Raw genomic sequence first — 18,534 nt, 5'->3', positions numbered from 1 at the left:
TTTGGACAAAATCAAGGCTATATATAAAAAAAAACTTGCACTGACCACACTAAATATACATACATTTAACACATTCTATTTAATTTTACTGCTCTTTGTAGTTATTCTTTCCCTATGGTGGTTTGTCCAAATCGCCGCTTGTCGTTCAGGAGATTCTTGCCACAGCGATGCATCAACTATAAATGCTCATGCTCTCTGGTAGTGTGCATAACCGTACAGTATAGGCTCTTTAAGAACCCAATTTGAATATAGGGTATTCTATAAAGTCTATAAAATCTCTACACAATTCTATAAAGTTGCGTAACAATTTACTTATTTTCATGGAGTGCAAAGTGTAAATCAGTCAGACTCAATATGAATTACACCACATGCCCAGACATTTTTTTACATTGGAATTTAATTTAGTCCTCAGTAAATATTTTCAGTTTTTAAGGCAAAGACTCACTCACCCACTATTGCCAGTGTGACTCCAGACCCCAAAGTAATTTAAAAGATATGTTTGCTTCTAACGAATTATTTGCAAGTCTTTCTTCACTATTAGTAGTTCATAATACAAGCACCGCGGGTACTAAGTTCTATGGGTTTGTGACATTTTATGACTTTTTCAGTGGTTACCAAGATCGGTGGTATGGTGCTTGCACTGCTGCCTCACAGCAAGAAGGTTCTGGGTTCGATTCCTGGCAGTGGACGCTGTCGGCACCCTGCTCAGGTGGCCTATCTCCCGATTAGGGGCCTTTCTATGTGGAGTTAACATGTTTTCCCCGTGATCACAACACAACACTACTCCAACATAAAAAAACTAATTAAACCCAAATTAAAAACATGCAGAATACTTTCCTGTCCTGTCCCTGACCCCAATTTGGACCCATCCTCTGGAATCGGTCTCTGACTGCCAACGAAGTGGGGGCTGCCCACTGCTCCTGGTTGACCCTAGAAGAAGGACAGCAAGGATGGGAGAAATGCAGAAGCTACATTTCTCCAGTCACCACTCCCTGCATGTGTGTGTGTATGTGTGTTAAGTGCATTGAACCTGTGAGACAAATAAAACAATTCTGGATAGTTGTGTGCCATGGAATTATTAAATTGTAAAAAAGTGTACTGCAGGAGAAACAAAGGTTAGGAAACACTGCATTAAACCTGTAATATTGTGAGTTTCCCATGTTTAAAAGGAGATTTAACTTATCCTTAAAATTTTAATTTGCCAATCATTAATCATTGTATTATTGATGATGATTTTTACTACACATTGTATAACTTATACATTCTCATCTGCAAATCATAAAGCACAGAAGAATAATTGTGACAATCTTGTGATAAATATATAATAGTCTCATTAAAAAACAGACCACATTTTTTTTTACATTATATTGTCTCACAAGGTAAGATATATTATTTAATTGAGTGAACGAGTGAACAGCATCAAGTCTACTGTTCTATCTATCCATAGAGGTGATGGTCTCTGCTGTACCCATTCTTCACATAAATTGCATGACTAGAAATAGCTTATTGTATTGGGCTGACACGCCAGCAAACATGTGCACACACAGACATACTCTGTATGTACAGACAAACACACATATTTACTTTTTACGCCATGTCATACACTTGAGGGTTATGCTAATTCTGGGAAGCAGCATGAATCACTTGCTAACGTGGGGGAGGGGAGTCCACATAAAAAGTAGGACAGAGGCAGAAAAAGAGACAGGCTAGTAACATCATATTTTGTGTTGAGAAAAGACAGGATAAAATATCTTCTTTACCAGACTTGTGCCATGTTGCCAGATACAGCATGGAAAGGAAAGTACACACAGCCAAAAATAAATCAATGTTAAAATAGAAAGGGGAAAAAAAACAACATCTTGTATTAAAGCAACATACCCGTCTATAGAGTGGAGAAGTGGGTGGAGCTGGAGGTTACAGAAATAAAAATTGGAATAATTTTTTCACGTATAATTTTTTTGTTTTTAAAGATATACAAAATTGTTCGGATCTCTTGGATAATCTAACAATACTCTCATACTCTCATAATACTCTAATAGTCAAATACTCTAATAATAATAATAATAATAATAATAATAATAATAATAATAACAACAATAATCATAATCATAATCATAATAATCATAATAGTCATAATAATAATACTCTAATACTCAAATAAGATGCTATATTAGGCATCGGTTGAGAATGCTTCAAGCTCTTTCTTGAGAAATAATAATTATGGTCTTTTGGAGAGGAGAAAATACTACATTTTCCATTTTGCTACATAATGTGTTTTTAGCGTAAGCCAGCACCTATGATGCCAGAGTCGCGATGGGAGAATTATTGACCCAGACATAATCCCATCATCTGAAACAGACCGATTTATTAATTCAATGTATAAAGGATAGATTCACCATCTTTCAATCCAGGCACCTTATGACAATGTCAGCTCCCATAATTTATAACACATGCTATGCTTTGAAAGTTATACATGACGAGAACCAACATTTTAACAAGGCCTGGACTGAAAAATAGTGAGCATATCCTAAGAGAACATAACTAACTAACCACACCCTATTCCTCAAGAATAGAATATTTTTTTGATGAAACATGATGAAATTAGTAAGAAATGCGCTTGCTGCAGAAAATAGGGGTATGACGAGACACATGCATAGCAGGCGCAGTTACTTTGGGAGCAGGCAGTATGCATGATTCAGCAGAGTGTCAAACTCTATTGGACAGGATGTTTTCCCCAGGGTCCAATGACAGACCACGGGTAACCAGATCAACCAACCAAGCTTAAGATGACATGTCCGGTATGGATGACTCCAGTGAGACTCAAGCCAATTAATCTTTAGATCTGCGTTATGCCAAAGATTGGGATGAATAATCAGGTGGCTGTGTGTCTATTTTGCTTAATCAGTTGATTCAGTTGTTGTAATGCAACAAGATGAAAGGCCCTCTAGGGAAGTTGAGAACCTTTCATAGGCTTAAACTACTGCTAGACACTCTTTCTCTATCTGTGCCTTTCATCATCAGCCGGTGTTCTCAAACACAATGCTACTGGTTTCAGCCCATCAGCATATCACTGTGAAGTACGCCACCTAGCCCGTAGTTGCTTGCGCTCATGCTCATTATAGTGGTTTGTTTAAATCATAGAATGCAAGAGTGGGTGCGGTGGAGATGAGTTGTTTTACCTTGTTGAATGCATTGGCTTGTGCTGCTTCCCCGGTCCACACAGCCTCACATTTCAGCAGGTCATTAAGGGGTCTCACTATTTCTGACAGGTGGGGCAGGTATCTCCCTAAGTAATGGACCATACCCAGGAACCTCCACAGGCCTAGCATGTCACTTGGTGGCTATAGCTCTGTAATGGCACTTAGTTTTGAGGAGTCAGGCCGGATGCCGTTTCTGTCGATGCGGTGCCCCAGGTAGTTCAGCTTCTGTGCTCCTTCTCATCCCTGCCGTGGACGAGGATATCATCCATGTACACCTCAAGTCCTTTCTGGCCTCTGAACAACACTGACATTTCCCTCTGAAAAATCTCTGGTGCACTGGAGATTCTAAATGGGAGCAGCTTGAAAAAATATCACTCCATGGGTGTGATGAATGTGGTCAATTTTGCTGTTTCACTTCCTCTTATAGAATTTCCCAAAAGCTGCTTGCTGTGTTGAATTGGGAAAACACACGGGATTCTGCCACCTGTCCCTGCCACCAGGACCATGAGGGCGAACCACTCCATTGGTTCCTTGACCTCCTTGATGATGCGGCACTTGACCATTCTTTCCCAGCTCAGCCTTGACTTTGGGGAGCAGGGGGGCAGACACTCTCCTCCCATTGTTAACACAGTATGGTACAGCATCGTCTGGCAGGCATACTTTTTACAGGCTTTATCTTTAAGATGCCCAGATCTGTACCAAATGTGCCTTGAATTTCGTCCACTCTTCACCAGCCCCATTGCCACCGCTAAATTACGGCCTCACAGGTTGCTGCAAATTGTTTTACCCACATGGATAATAAACGTCTATTGCTGGATACTTTGTTGTTGTTAAAGTATTGAATAAACCTAAAGAGTCTGGCTTACCCGCCATCAAAATCTGTGGCATCGCAGACTAACTGAGATGGGCATCTGAGCTTGTGCTAAGTTTCATCAATCACGCTGGTGTCTGCACCAGTGTCAGTCTGGGAGGTTGCAGGAGTGTCACTGATATTCAGTTTCACAGTCCATGGCTTATCTGAAACATAAAATTACGTTTCCGCCACCATGACTAGCCTCCTGCTCTGATATGGTTAATTCATTCACTCTTGCAGAGTGGCATAAAAGGGCAAAGTGCCCAATCTTCTGGCAATTCCTGCACTTTGCATTTCATGCTGCACAGTGTATATGCATGGGGTGGTCTTTACTGCACCTAAATCACTTGGTGGGTTTTCCACCTCCATCTCGGTGCCCCACCGCATAAAAATGACCGCTGCCCTGTTTCTTTCCTCTTTCTCTGTGCTGCTGAGGAGATGCTGCACGTGCATGTCGTCGCACAACTTCGCTGAAGCAACTAGCATCAACTGTGCTAGCCCTAGCCTATTGGCTAACTTGCACCTCATTCTGTTCTGACTGACTCTATCTCGACTGCCCTTTCCAACATTAGGTCGGCTTTCAACTGTAGCTTTTCTGATGATTCTTTGTTCAGAATCAAGATGACTAATTCATCCTGTATACTGTATTGTATATCGCCATACTCATTTTATTCACATGCACTTTACTGCACATATCTGTATATACAAATAGCCTATTCCATATACATAACTCTATTCCCTTCTATTTTGTACCCCCACTTTGTATTATCTTTTTGAGTCTTATTTTATCTTTATTTTATTTTATTTATATTATTCAATTTACTAACTGCATTATGTTTTAGGAATCAGTTAGTTTCAGTTAGTTAGCTAGTGTTGGATGTAGTATAGCGCACAAAATGGCGGCTAATAGAAATAACAGGGCATTTTACTTAAAATGGTGCCCAACATATGAAATGTCTCTTTATGACATCTCTCATCCAAATAGCCTTTATGACGACTTGCCAAATAACCTTTATGACAACTGGCCTAGGAGGATATATATATAGGCGAGTGTCTAAAGACTCGCTCTCTCTCTCGCTTGGTCGCTCCTGCTTTGGGGTCGTCTTCTGGTCTTTGTCATTGTGCCAATAAAGGATCCATTATGCATCGCATCCGTCTCCATCTGATTGAAAAATCTCTCGACATCAACAAACCTGGGAGGGATCGGTTTCCCAGATCCCAACAGTTTTGGGGGCTCGTCCGGGATGTCGAGGAGATTTTAGAGACTGACGGACCGAAAGTTGCCCCGGACCTTTGCCTACGGATGACTCTGGTCGACCACATCTTAAAGGTAAGCACTGGCCTGTTACATCGAACCTGTGCAAATTGGACTTTGTCAAATTTTGAGTCGGAAGTAAAAGGGGGTCCGGGAGAGAAATTAAAGCTAAGCAACGATTGAGGTGGATGCAATGTATGCAATGTACGATTTTATGCAGTGCTGTGCGCTGGTTGTGAAACACATGGACATGTATTAAAACTATTTGTGGGACTGGGATAGAACCCCCAGTAGTCGGCCGCAGTTTTCTCAGGAAGCTGTAGAAGCTTGCCGATTAGGTCCCAGAATAGGGCATTGCGTCCATACATGGTCTGTTGATCACGTGTAAGAATTTTGAAGTTTGTGGAGGTTAGTACATATGTGGTGAAGTGGTAGCCGGCCTGTTCTCTCGTGCCTCTCTGGTAATACATGCATGTATGAGCCTGTATACGGACTTTGATAAGAATCTATGAGCCTTTCTATAGGACGTTTATAAATTTGCCCCCTAATCGATTGATAATAAATCTATGAGCCTTCCCCAGGACGTTTATAAGATTGCCCCATAGTCAATTGATAAAAATCTATGAGCCTTGCCCAGGACGTTTATAAATTTAATTGAGGAGTATATGAGCCGTTTTTCAGGACATTTATGAAAACATATATGGGAAACAAGGAACTTGGCCTTTTTGTCCGCGTTGCGGAGGATTGGGGGGGTCTGGTCTGCATGTGCGCATGGGCGTAGCACGGACGTGTGGTTGAACTTGGCCTTTTGATCTGAGTTACGGAGAATTTGGGGTCTCTCAAATCCCGGCCGGGTAATAGAACAGGCGGACAAATGACATCGTTTTACTGTTACAGGCGGACATTAGATACCGTTATACTGTAGAAGGTGGACAACAAATACCGTTATACTGATAAAATTGTTTAAATAGAACAGGCGGACAACAGACATCGTTATACTGTTATAGGCGGACAACAAAGACACCGTTATACTATAGCAGGCGGACAACAGATACCGTTATACTGTCAAAATTGTTTAAATAGAACAGGCGGACAACAGAGACACCGTTATACTGTAGCAGGCGGACAACAGATACCGTTATACTGTCAAAATTGTTTGGATAAAACAGGCGGACAACAGACATTTTTATACTGTTACAGGCGGACAACAAAGACACCGTTATACTGTGGCAGGCGGACAACAGATACCGTTATACTGATAAAATTGTTTAAATAGAACAGGCGGACAACAGAAATCGTTATACTGTAGAAGGTGGACAACAAATACCGTTATACTGATAAAATTGTTTAAATAGAACAGGCGGACAACAGAAATCGTTATACTGTAGCAGGACAAATACTGTTACAGGCGGACAACGGATACCGTTATACTGTTAAAATTTGAACCATTAGGCTAAAGGAGATTCCTGTTTTTTCTGTGACGTGGACCGGGAGGTTGGTTTTGGCTGAGTGTCTGTGTGGCCTGTGTGTGTGTGTGTGTGTGTAGAGCACCCCTGGTTTTTCTGTGGTGAGGACAGAGAGGTAAAGTTGGACAATATGTCGACGGCAGGATATAAACCGATTAGTGTACAAGTGGAGTTGTTGTTGACGGCTCTGGAAGGGGCCAAAAGACGGAATGGGGTCCTAGGAAGGACATGAAAGACGAGTTAAATCTCGCATCGCAGCGACAGGGAGTAAACCAAGATGACGAATTGCCGTTGGGGCCAGTGTTGTGGAAGAGGGAAAAAGAGTATAAGAAAGCGGTAGAAGACGCGGAGGAGGCCGCCAGGGGCAAGTTGTGGTTGTCACGAAAGAAGTTGCATAAGGTCAGAGACGAGGAAGAGGGACACAGATGCAAGTGGTTTTCGTGGGCCATGTTTTGGCAGGGGATAGCTCATCAGTTGAAGAACAAACAGAGTAAAATGGAGGAAGAGGCCTCTTTGCAGCAGAAGGCCGAAGCGGCACCGACCGCGCCTCCGTTGCCCAGTGCGATGTATCCAATATTGGAAATAGACTCGGGCAGATTCCAAATAGAGGTAGAGAATGGTCCTGAAAGGGGGTCTAACGGGTGTGGGACAGGGACTCCACCGATGAGGGCTGAGGACTGTCCACCGTGCAGGCCAAGGCCGGCAAACCAGCTGGGCCCTGAAATGGAGGAGCCGCCCAGGGAAGTTTTTCCCCAGGGGCCCCTGCCATGCACTGTGACGTGGGAGCAAACGGCGTTGCACAGAATTAGGAATGAGACACGGGAACAACAACGGGAAGTTGCGGACCGCGAGGGGGCGTGTCGCAAATATCGCCGATGGGAGGGATTAAAACAGGAGGCCGTCAAGTCACTGTTCGAGGAGTTTTGACAGGCATTTATGACGACACAAAGGACACTGACGATGGGGAACCGAGAAGAAAAAAAAAGCGAGGGACGATTGGAACCCACAGAGTTGTGGCGAGAGTGACGGATGGCTCCTCCCAGGAGGGCAGTTCCGATGATGACACAGAGGACGAGGGAACTAAGGTCTTAAGGGAAATAGCGGACTTGGAAAAAAAGATAGGAACGTCGCACAAACACATGCCCACCCCGCGCCCCAAAGATACTGATACTAACCGACGACAGGCCAGACTCACGGCTCGTATCCGACGTCAAGCCGGGGGAACGACCAGTCCGGCTCACACTCGCACCGGACTACCCTACGGGCCCGAAGGCCCACAGTCCCGCTCAATGTTACCCCTAATGCAGGAAAGTGGAGGTCCTCCTTGTGTACCGACCGTACGGGCTGAGTGACCTCCAGGCCCTAGCGGACAAATTACCGCCCCTACACGAGGGGGGCGTGGTGTGGTTGGAAAAATTAAGCGGCCTAACGGCAGGCCACACCCTAGCCCGGGGCAATTACCGTGGGGTAGCGAAGAGAGAAGAGATCGAACGCGACGCTAAAACCACGCATACGGCCGATCAGGAACCGTTACACATGATTGCCCTACCACTTAATGATGCCATACGTAAGCGGTTTCCCCCTACTGTGGCCCCCACCGTCCCTTAGTTTCCCTGGAAGGAAGGACGGTCCCCTAGAGAGCACCTGACGGCATGTAAGGACGAATGGACTCGTTTGACCGGTAGTCACCCTGAAAAGGACCGAAACTTGATCGAATGGTATCGGAGGGCGGTGTTAGAGGGGGCTGAGGGGACAGTATGACGCCATGATGGCCAATCCAGACATCCCGGGATGCCCCTCTACGACCTGGGAAAGACATTTTGTACACCACATGCAGCGAGCGCTCGACTCCAAGGAGAAGGAGGCCTCTGCGGTTAAGGACCTGCAGCTGCAACTACTAAAATTAGAACTAGACAAGGCCCGACGGGATGCGACCGATAAAAAGAAGGCGGGGACCGCCAAGCAAATGTCTGCGCAGGCCGGCCCTACGGGTCCAGCCACTCCTGATTTGCACCCGATCCCATTATGGGAGGAACAAGGCCCCTAGCCTCCAGGGCCTCAAAGGCGTGGATGGGGCCAGGGACGGGGCTATGGGACTCGACCATGGAGACAGCGAGGTATGAGAGGGGGACCTCCGGGGCGTCCGATGCAAGACGGATGCTACGCGTGTGGAGAAAGAGGCCATTGGTCAAGGGAATGTCCATACCAAGGGCAGGAGCCCCAACACCCGCGGGGAATGCGTGGGTCCAGAGGACCTTACCGAGGGGGTCGAGTGGCCCCCAACCCACATCGGGCGCCTGGCCCTGCGGCAGGAGCCTTCCCGCTCCGGAATTATGGATGGGAAGACCCTGAGAACCAGCAGTGACACACCCCACAGAGAAAGCCAAGAGCAGGGGGCCAGGCAGACCCCATGCTCCCGATGGAAGTGCTAGGCGAATCACTGCCGTTCTTGGTAGACACAGGGGCCACCCATTCAACTCTGAACCGGCCTCTGTCGCCTCACCATATGTCGCGCAACACCGTGAACGTTGTGGGTTTCTCTGGGATTGGGCGGCTGTTGGACATTGTTACCAAGCCATTATCAACCAGACTGGGGAATCAACGGCTACTCCACCCATATGTCATGTCTCCCCAAGTGCCCGTGAACCTCATGGGTCGTGATCTACTAATACGATTGGGGGCCAGCGTGTTGTGCTCTACAGATGGACTAATTGTGACTCTCCCTGATGGAACTGAACTGGCCTGCGGCCATGCCCTGACAGAAGGGGGCCAGTGGCTATTGGCCTCCCCCGAACCCCAAACGGCAGATATCTACTGGGGTTTAATTGTTACCCCCGGCAGACCACATCCTGAAGGGATCCTCGCCCAGTACGCCCGGTGGAAACCCTGGATATCTCTGCTGGCACCCTACCTCGTTCCCCCCGACCCGCCCCATGTCACATTATTCTACGATCGAGACCAAACCGAAGTATACGCGGATTTGTTCAGAGATATTGAGGATACTGAGTGGGAAATTGTCACTCACAATATTTACGTCGGTCCCCTAGGTGTCGCAACCGCGGTGGACCTCACGCCCGAGCAGGCGGTCTGGTATCAAATGGCTCCAACCGCGGTTCCCCATGTCTCCTTAGCAATACACCCCAACCATGACGCATAGGACCTAGGGCCCATGACGAAGACCGCTGTGTCACCGACACAGATCCCCCAGGTGTGTTACTCCCCCTCGACCAAGATATACCGAATCTCACTCACAGGTCGCGATGCCGTCCGTCTAGAACACGACGAAGTAGCTCGTGACCACGGCTGTGAGAGAACTGACCACCCGAGGTTGGCACAGGCTCTGGAAACTTTGCCTCCCCACCTGTGGTCGGCTGGACCGACGGACGTCGGCCTGGCTTCTTGCCCCCCAGTGACCTTTGAGGTGACCCCGGGGGGCCCCAATTGGCTCCCTCAGTACTCCAGGAAACTGGGCTGAAGCAGGGATAGCCGAGACGATAGAAGGACTAAAAGCCTCTGGGGTGTTAGAACCCTCCACCTCTCCATGGAACACACCTATTCTCCCGGTGGAGAAAGCAGGAACAGGGAAATACCGCATGGCACATGATCTCCGCGCAATCAATAACATCCTCAAAACCCCGATCATACCGGTTCCGAACCCTTACACCGCGCTAAATAGTCTCAGTCCCATGCATAAGTATTTCACTTGCATTGACTTGGCCAATGCGTTTTTCTGTCTACCCCTAGCGCAGGGATGTCGGGATTTTTTCTCGTTCACCGACAAAGGTGAACAATTACGCTACACCAGGATGCCACAGGGGTTTGCGACGTCAGCCCTGCGCGAGGCACTGGACGAGTGCCCCCTCCCGGAGGGCTGCACGTTGATCCAGTATGTTGATGATCTCCTACTGGCCGCCCCCGACGCCGACTCCTGCTTAGCCGCCACGTTGACGGTTCTCTACCGATTGGCAGACACGGGGTTCAAAGTGAGCAAAACCAAACTACAAGGCGTCCGCCAAACGGTCACCTTTTTGGGCCGCGTGGTTTCCAAAACAGGCGCGGGCCTCACCACGAGTCATCGAGACTCCATATTACATCACGCGCGCCCTCAGACGGTGAAACAAATGCTATCCTTCTTAGGATTGACCGGATATAGTCACGCCTATATTCCAGATTACGCAAGCCGCACACGCCCGCTCCGTGCGCTCGTTAAAGCACAAGGCATGCGCAATTTGCGGGCTCCATTGGTCTGGACCGAACAGGCCGTAAAATCGTTTATCGTACTAAAACAGGCCCTCGCATGCGCAACCGACCTGGCCGTTCCAGATTACACTCAGCCGTTTTTCCTCGATGTTTCTGAAACACCAGGCGTCGCTAACGGGGTGTTGTTTCAGAAAAAAGGGGGAGGGAGGAAAGTGCTAATGTACGCCACCAGCATGCTCGACGAAACCGAGAAACGCCATCCACCGTGCACAAGACATGCCGCAGGTGTTGCGAAGATATTACAGAAAATCGCGCACCTGGTCATGGGCCACCTGCTAACAGTGTTAACCACGCACAGCGTTGTGGCCTACGTGAATTCGGTAAAATTCACCCTCACCCCTCTAAGACAACACCGATTGAGCCATTTTTTGACCGAACCAAACTTAGTGTTCACGCACGAGGGCATCAATATGGCAGACCACATGGATGTAGAGGGAGGAAAGCCCCACCATTGTGAGGTGCTGGTACAGACAGAGCTCAAAATACGACCCGACCTTGAGACTGACCCGATCCCCAACTCCGAACAACTGTTCACAGACGGCTGCTGTTACAAACACGACACCTACGGACTACAGGCGGGATACGCGGTAGTCTGACTGACGCCGACTGGACACGAGACGATACGATCACTTAAAATGGAAGGGCAGCAATCGGCCCAGAGGGCGGAAGTCATGGGACTCATTGCGGCCCTGGAGTGGGCAGAGGGGAAAGCTGTGACCATTTATACCGATTCGGCCTACGCAGTAGGGGCAGCCCAGGTGGAGTTGACATTATGGAAACGGGGAGATTACCGCACAGCAGGCAGAAAACCCATCAGACATGTTTGTGAGATGCAGGACCTAGAAAAGGCGCTCCTCCTCCCGCGAAAGGTGGCAGTGGTGAAATGCCGAGGGCATGGGGTAGGAAACAGTGAGGTAGCGAGAGGGAACAGGCAGGCAGATGCCGTGGCAAAGGCTGCAGCCGGCTACCACGTGACGTTTCAGATGGTGTGTGAGGATGGCCTCATGGGAGAAGAGTTAGACGAAGACACGGTTAGTGAGGCCCAAAAGGGGGCGACGGACCAGGAGAGGACATTGTGGACCCAAAGGGGAGCGACATGTGGGGGAGAATTGTGGAGAAGCCCAGATGGTCGGGTAGTGTTACCACCGGGACTCCAACAGAGTGTGGTGGGAGAAGCCCATGTGGGAGTGGCTCAGGTGAAACGGAACCTTTGCCACTGGTGGCACCCCTATTTGGACGAAATAATCAAGGAGTATGTGCGGTCCTGCCCGGTGTGCACCATGTACAACCCCCGGCCGGGGATCCGGCCGGAAATGGGAAAGTTCCCGCTTCCCAAGTGCCCAGGGGGAGAAATCGTGATTGACTACACCGACATGATGGTCCCAGTGAGGGGACAGCGGTACCTCCTCGTGTGTGTGGATGCTCTGACCGGCTGGCCGGAAGCATGCCCCACCAAGAGGGAGGACAGCGCCACGGTGGTCAAGTTCCTCATAAATCAGTACATCCCCCGGCACAGGGTTCCCGCGCAAAGTCCGAAGTGACAACGGGACCCATTTTAAGAATAAAGACCTCCAGAGGGTGGAGGCGGCACTAGGTCTCAGACATGCGTTCGGGACAGTGTACCACCCACAGTCGCAGGGCAAAGTTGAAAGAATGAATCAGACACTAAAAAGTAATTGGCCAAAATATGTGCACAGACCTCCCTCAACTGGGTGGACGCCCTCCCAATCGCGCTTATGTCCATACGGAGTTCACTTAATAGGGGAACCGGGTTCACGCCGTATGAGTTACTTACAGGGCACCAGTTCCCTGGGCCCAGCGCAGCGCCAAAGTGGGGGGAGGAACAGGAAATGTTGCTAAGAAAAGCATACTTTAACAACCTGCGAGCCCTTGTTGCCAGTTTTGCCTCACAGGTGGAAGAGACGAGGGGAAGCCCAGGTGACTCCGAGCTCCACACGGCAGAGTGGGTCCTGCTGAGGGTCATCAAGCGAAAGTGGGCGGACCCCCGGTGGACGGGACCACATCGGGTCACCGAGCGCACCTCCCGCGCCGTCCGGCTCGAGGGAAAAGGGGACACGTGGTATCACTGGAGCCAGTGTGCCCCAGCCTTCAACCCGGGCAGTCAACGACCAGATCCTCACAGCACCACAACACAGCCCGACCCCAGAGGAACGGGCGGCAGCCGCCCAATCGAGGCACTCACTGTTAGCTGCAAGGGTGATAGTGCTGGAAACCTCTCCCCTAGGTCATAGAGGAGCGAGGCGGGACGGTCACCATTCCCCGCCCAGAAGCAGACTGTCCAACTGCATGGAACCCCAGCTGCTTCTCCTTCTGAGTGGTTTATGGTCCATGGTGTGGTTGAGAGTTTGTGTGTGGATGGTTATAATTTTGACTAAGGAACCCACTAGGGGCGGAAGGCCCAAGTCATGAGATTTAGTTCACCGACGTATGTGGGTGTGATTTTTGTGCTGGTTTTGTTGACATTGGAACTGACCGGCAACATCCAGCTGTACTAGACGCCAAACGCAACAATGAAGGTTGGGGGACTAGCCCTGTTCGCGGCCCTCCTCTTGTTCGGGGAACAGATCGAAACCGCGGCGGGGCCTGAGAAGGACGCGTGTTTGAATAAATATGGGGGGCTAGAGTTGAACTACACACAGGGGCACAAAACGACCTTTGTGTTTGATTATTGGTTGGTTATTATGGTTATTAATTGTGGGCCCCAACCATGGACCCAGGCAAAGAAGAGGCGGGGCTATAAACTGTATGCCTGTTTTGACTCCAGCGTACATCGCCAATGCGCGACAAGAGGCTATACGTTATACGCTATACGGCCTCCGATTGACCCGCGAGGCGACTCCACCAAAGTGCAACACCTTAGCTAGACTATTCCCGCCCATGGACAACGAAACACTTTTGGGACCATTTACGCCCCATAAGGGCGCAGGTAATTACACCTGTTTCAATTTGACCCATGACAAACCCCAGTTTCAACTAGGACAGATCCCGGAGGACTGGTGTAACACCACCCGAGCGGGAAATGGCGCTATCGGCCATTGGGATCGGGGCGGCCTCTACTATTACTGCGGGGGTCAACGGCTGTTGACTCGTATCCCTAGTAAAGCGATAGGGATCTGTGCCATGGTTAGACTTGTAGCTCCTCTAACGTGTATAGGGGAAAGGACACGGCCCACAGGGCCCTCTAAAGGAAATAGGGACTTGACCACTCAAGAACGCGGGCACGTTCGCCGCAAACGAGATTTGGGTCAGTTTGACCTCACCCGCGGTTCCCCCACCTACATCGACGCCATCGGAATCCCCCGGGGAGTGCCCGATGAGTATAAGTTAGCCAATCAGGTGGCGACCGGGTTTGAAAATATCCCCATAATCTCTGCCTTATTCCCCGTGACTCCCAATAAGAATGTTGACCGCATTAACTACGTCCATTATAATGTCCAAAGACTGGCCAACCTCACCCGAGATGCCGTGACCGGACTGGCCTCCCAGTTGGACGCCACCTCCCTGATGGCCCTACAGAACGGTATGGCCCTTGATATGTTGTTGGCGGAGAAGGGCGGAGTATGTCACATGTTTGGGGAAGTCTGTTGTACGTTCATCCCCAACAATACGGCACCTGTTAACCGCTGGTTGGACCGGTTGTTTGGGAAGTGGAAGAGGATACTTATGCCCATCTTAATGTCCGTGGCCACCTTCTTAGCTCTATTGATCACTTGCGGTTGTTGTTGCATCCCGTGCTGTCGTGCTCTCTGCATGCGCCTGAAAATCACGGCAGTGGAAAAGAGTACAGATAATGCCGTTGTTGGCCGAGAACTGGGTGGATGACTCCGAGAGAGAGGAGAACCCCCGCGTGCACGAGCAGATGATGTCGTTCTCGATCGAACCCCGGGTGGATGACTCCTATGTGTATGAGCTGGAAAGACCTCATTTTAGATGTGACCCCTAGGAGGAAAAGGACATGTAAGCCGGAGTGTGTGTGGGTTCCTAGCGCACAATAGTCGGGTAAGGCTGTAAGAGTCTCCGACTGGGTGTGGAGGAAAGTGGTGAAAATGACAACCGCCTTTAGTCGACCCGGGTTCAAGAGAGAAAGGTCAAAACAGCGGAGTAAGCACACCTCGCATGAGGTTAAGAGCAGAAAAGCTGTGAGACCCAGTATCACACCCAGGGAGACACTGTTCCTTAAGAATCACCCAGTACTTTTTGTTTGCTCATTATAAATGTTTAAGTTTAGTATAAGGTTAATAAATGTTTAAGTTTAGTATAAAGTTAACAAAAGTTTAATAATAAGTTTAGTATAAGGTAAGAGAGAGTTAGATCTGTGCAGTTGGTTGAAGATTTTGTTGTTAAACATGGTCCAGGTGGTGAGTGAATGCCATCCTCGCGTTCAGTAATATGTATGTTGGTAGGTTTTCCCACTAAGACAAATGGGGTTTTCCCTACCAATCACTCCTGGTGCCATGCATTGCCATGAATTTTGTAGTGTTTGTTGTACATGTCATTGCGATGTATTTGTTTTCCCCATGGTTATTATATGTTGTAATTACTGTTTTAGAGTGACCTCATATTTAATGAGGTCAAAAGGGGGATTGTTGGATGTAGTATAGTGCACAAAATGGCGGCTAATAGAAATAACAGAGCATTTTACTTAAAATGGTGCCCAACATATAAAATGTCTCTTTATGACATCTCTCATCCAAATAGCCTTTATGACGACTTGCCAAAAAACCTTTATGATAACTGGCCTAGGAGGATATATATATAGGAGCGTGTCTAAAGACTCGCTCTCTCTCTCGCTTGGTCGCTCCTGCTTTGGGGTCGTCTCCTGGTCTTTGTCATTGTGCCAATAAAGGATCCATTCTGCATCGCATCCGTCTCCATCTGATTGAAGAATCTCTCGACATCAACAAACCTGGGAGGGATCGGTTTCCCAGATCCCAACACTAGGTAGGTAGAAAATTAGGTTAGCAATTATGTTTGGTTTAGAAACTATTGTGCATAATCTCCTGGTGCGTTGCAGAGACATTTCACTGCATATATGTATGAAAGTATGTATATGTCTGTGACAAATAAACCTCTTGAATCTTGAATCTTGAATCATCACAAATATTCTATATTTTCACCGAAATAAACTCCCAGGTCCCGGCTAGCTCTTAGAGCGTGCAAATATATTCCTCAGCTGATTCACCTTGCTTTTGCACTCTGAGGTAAAAACGAGCCCTTTTGTTGTTAAAAGTAGTTATGTAACCTTCCCAACCCAATCTCTTAGCCGTCATCAGCTTTCTCTTCACCGAACACAAAAGTGTTGAAAACTTGTTCAGCCTCCTTGCCTAGCGAATATAGCAGTGTGCCAATCTGTCTCCAGTCTCCAGGTTTAGTTTAGATTATAGTAGCCATACATTACCTCTGAAACGGTTGCCGCCACTCTGGCCACTGTAAAATCCAAGTTTTTGGAGGGTTTAACTTTGCCATGATCCACGTCCAAGTCACGTTACTTCTGTCACCATGTTCAGCTTACTGCCTGATGGAAATATACGGACAACATTACTCCATACTTGAGACATTTATTCTGACAACTAATGAACCAACTAGACAGCTTGACAACCCGGAACTCGACTGCCCATATCCGCATAATACTATGCCTGGCCACTAATAGCCTAATCACCGCTCACAGTGGTGTGGAACAGAGTTTGTGCAGGTATACACCCTATCTGCACATAGCACATAAGTGCTATTGGCTAATCCAATCGCATGTGAATAAATCCAAATGTTCCCATAGGCACGGGAAGTGTGGAGTGCTGAGGGTGCTGCAGCACCCCTCATTTCGTGATGTTCCTTAAACTTCCAGTGCGCTGGGCTGTGTGGAGCACTGGGCGTGTCCGACAGTTTGACTGGCAGATGTGTCACAGAGCACATGCGCAGTCCGTTCGACATCCACGCAAATAGGCACAGGGCTACACTGCCTACAATGCGTAAATGTACATTAAGATTGGAGACAACGTATAATTTCTTATGTAAGTGCTTTGTGGATTGAACAAGCATGTCCATGTCACTTGACGTCATCATGTCAACTCAAAACTTTGAGTACTTGCTTACCAGGTGGCAGCATTTAGCATCTCCAAAATTTTGTGAGTCTTTGATTTGAATACAACTTCAAGTGCTTCTAAGTGATGGGAGACACCTGGGCTTGTACATCTTCACCAAACGAAGGGGCAGAAGTTTTCCCACCAAGTGGAACATCAAGAAGCACAGGTTGTTTTGGGTGAAGTACATATTGCATTGCTGTGGTTCGGGTTAGGGTTAGGGTTATCGGTGCACCGAGACCAGACTAGAGGCCTTTACGGGTCCAAACATTTATACCCGAACCCAGCTCGATCCGGGACATTTGTCACATTTGTCACATTTGTCCTAGAACAAACCATTTAAAAATATATTCATACCCTGTCTGTTTGTCCCTATCTATTACAAATCCAACCCAATGCATGTCCGACGTGATAATAAAACACGGGGGTCGGGTTCTGGTGGTCGGGTGCTGATTGACCCAGGCGGACTTCTACACCAGACTACTACTTGTTTTATGGTCAAGTTTGCATTGTTGTGTTTATTATTGGTGCAGACACTTGTATTTTGACATCCACAAAGTCTGTGTGTAGATGACTGGATGAATAAATAATGAATTGCAAGTGGTTGGGTAAATGATGCTATATATTTGTACTGTATATACAGTATATATATATATATATATATATATATATATATATATATATATATATATATATATATGTGACCTCTGTGATATGTCTTTCTAAATAAATCTCCCGGAGCTGGTCAGGTTGATGGTAACAGCAGTTTTATTCCACATCTGCATTTTTGACAAAGAACAAAGTAGAATGGTCATCTCTTGTGGACGAACAGCACATGCTTTGTATCGTAAAAACATATTTCGCAAACCTAAGGATAACCCATGATCCTTTGCAATCACTACGCAATGCAGGTGCAATTTTACAACAGTAGATGACATAGTTGTACCATTGAGCAGGATTCAACCAGAACCTTTTCCATTATGTTACATGCACCCCCCTTAAATTCTGTTGAATTGGGGCACCATGAGCGAGAAAAATACAAAAGATACGAATAAAATAGAAGATACAGTACAAGATACAAAACTCCAGTTGTGTAGTAATAAGAGCATAATCCAGTTTAGGTCAGTTAGAACCTTTCCACTTAAAAATAAGTCAGTGAAGAAGTTGGCCAGTGCTAACATAGACTCAAGAGATGCCATGTACACCTCATATTGTAAACATTGCTCTTTAACAGAGATAACTGTATGATACCTCAGGCAAGTACTAGTGCAAAATCAAATCATTCAGTAATCTATCCAGAAAGCATGTTCCTCACAAAAGAAAACAAGTCTCAGTGTCGACACTGAGTCATCTACAATCTGTTTGTGCATTTCACAAACGAGTCAAACTGGGGGTTTTACAG

The sequence above is a fragment of the Zeus faber genome (assembly GCF_960531495.2).
Source record: "Zeus faber genome assembly, chromosome: 4".
Classification (NCBI taxonomy): domain Eukaryota; kingdom Metazoa; phylum Chordata; class Actinopteri; order Zeiformes; family Zeidae; genus Zeus; species Zeus faber.
Note: the sequence above shows the minus strand (reverse complement) of the source record.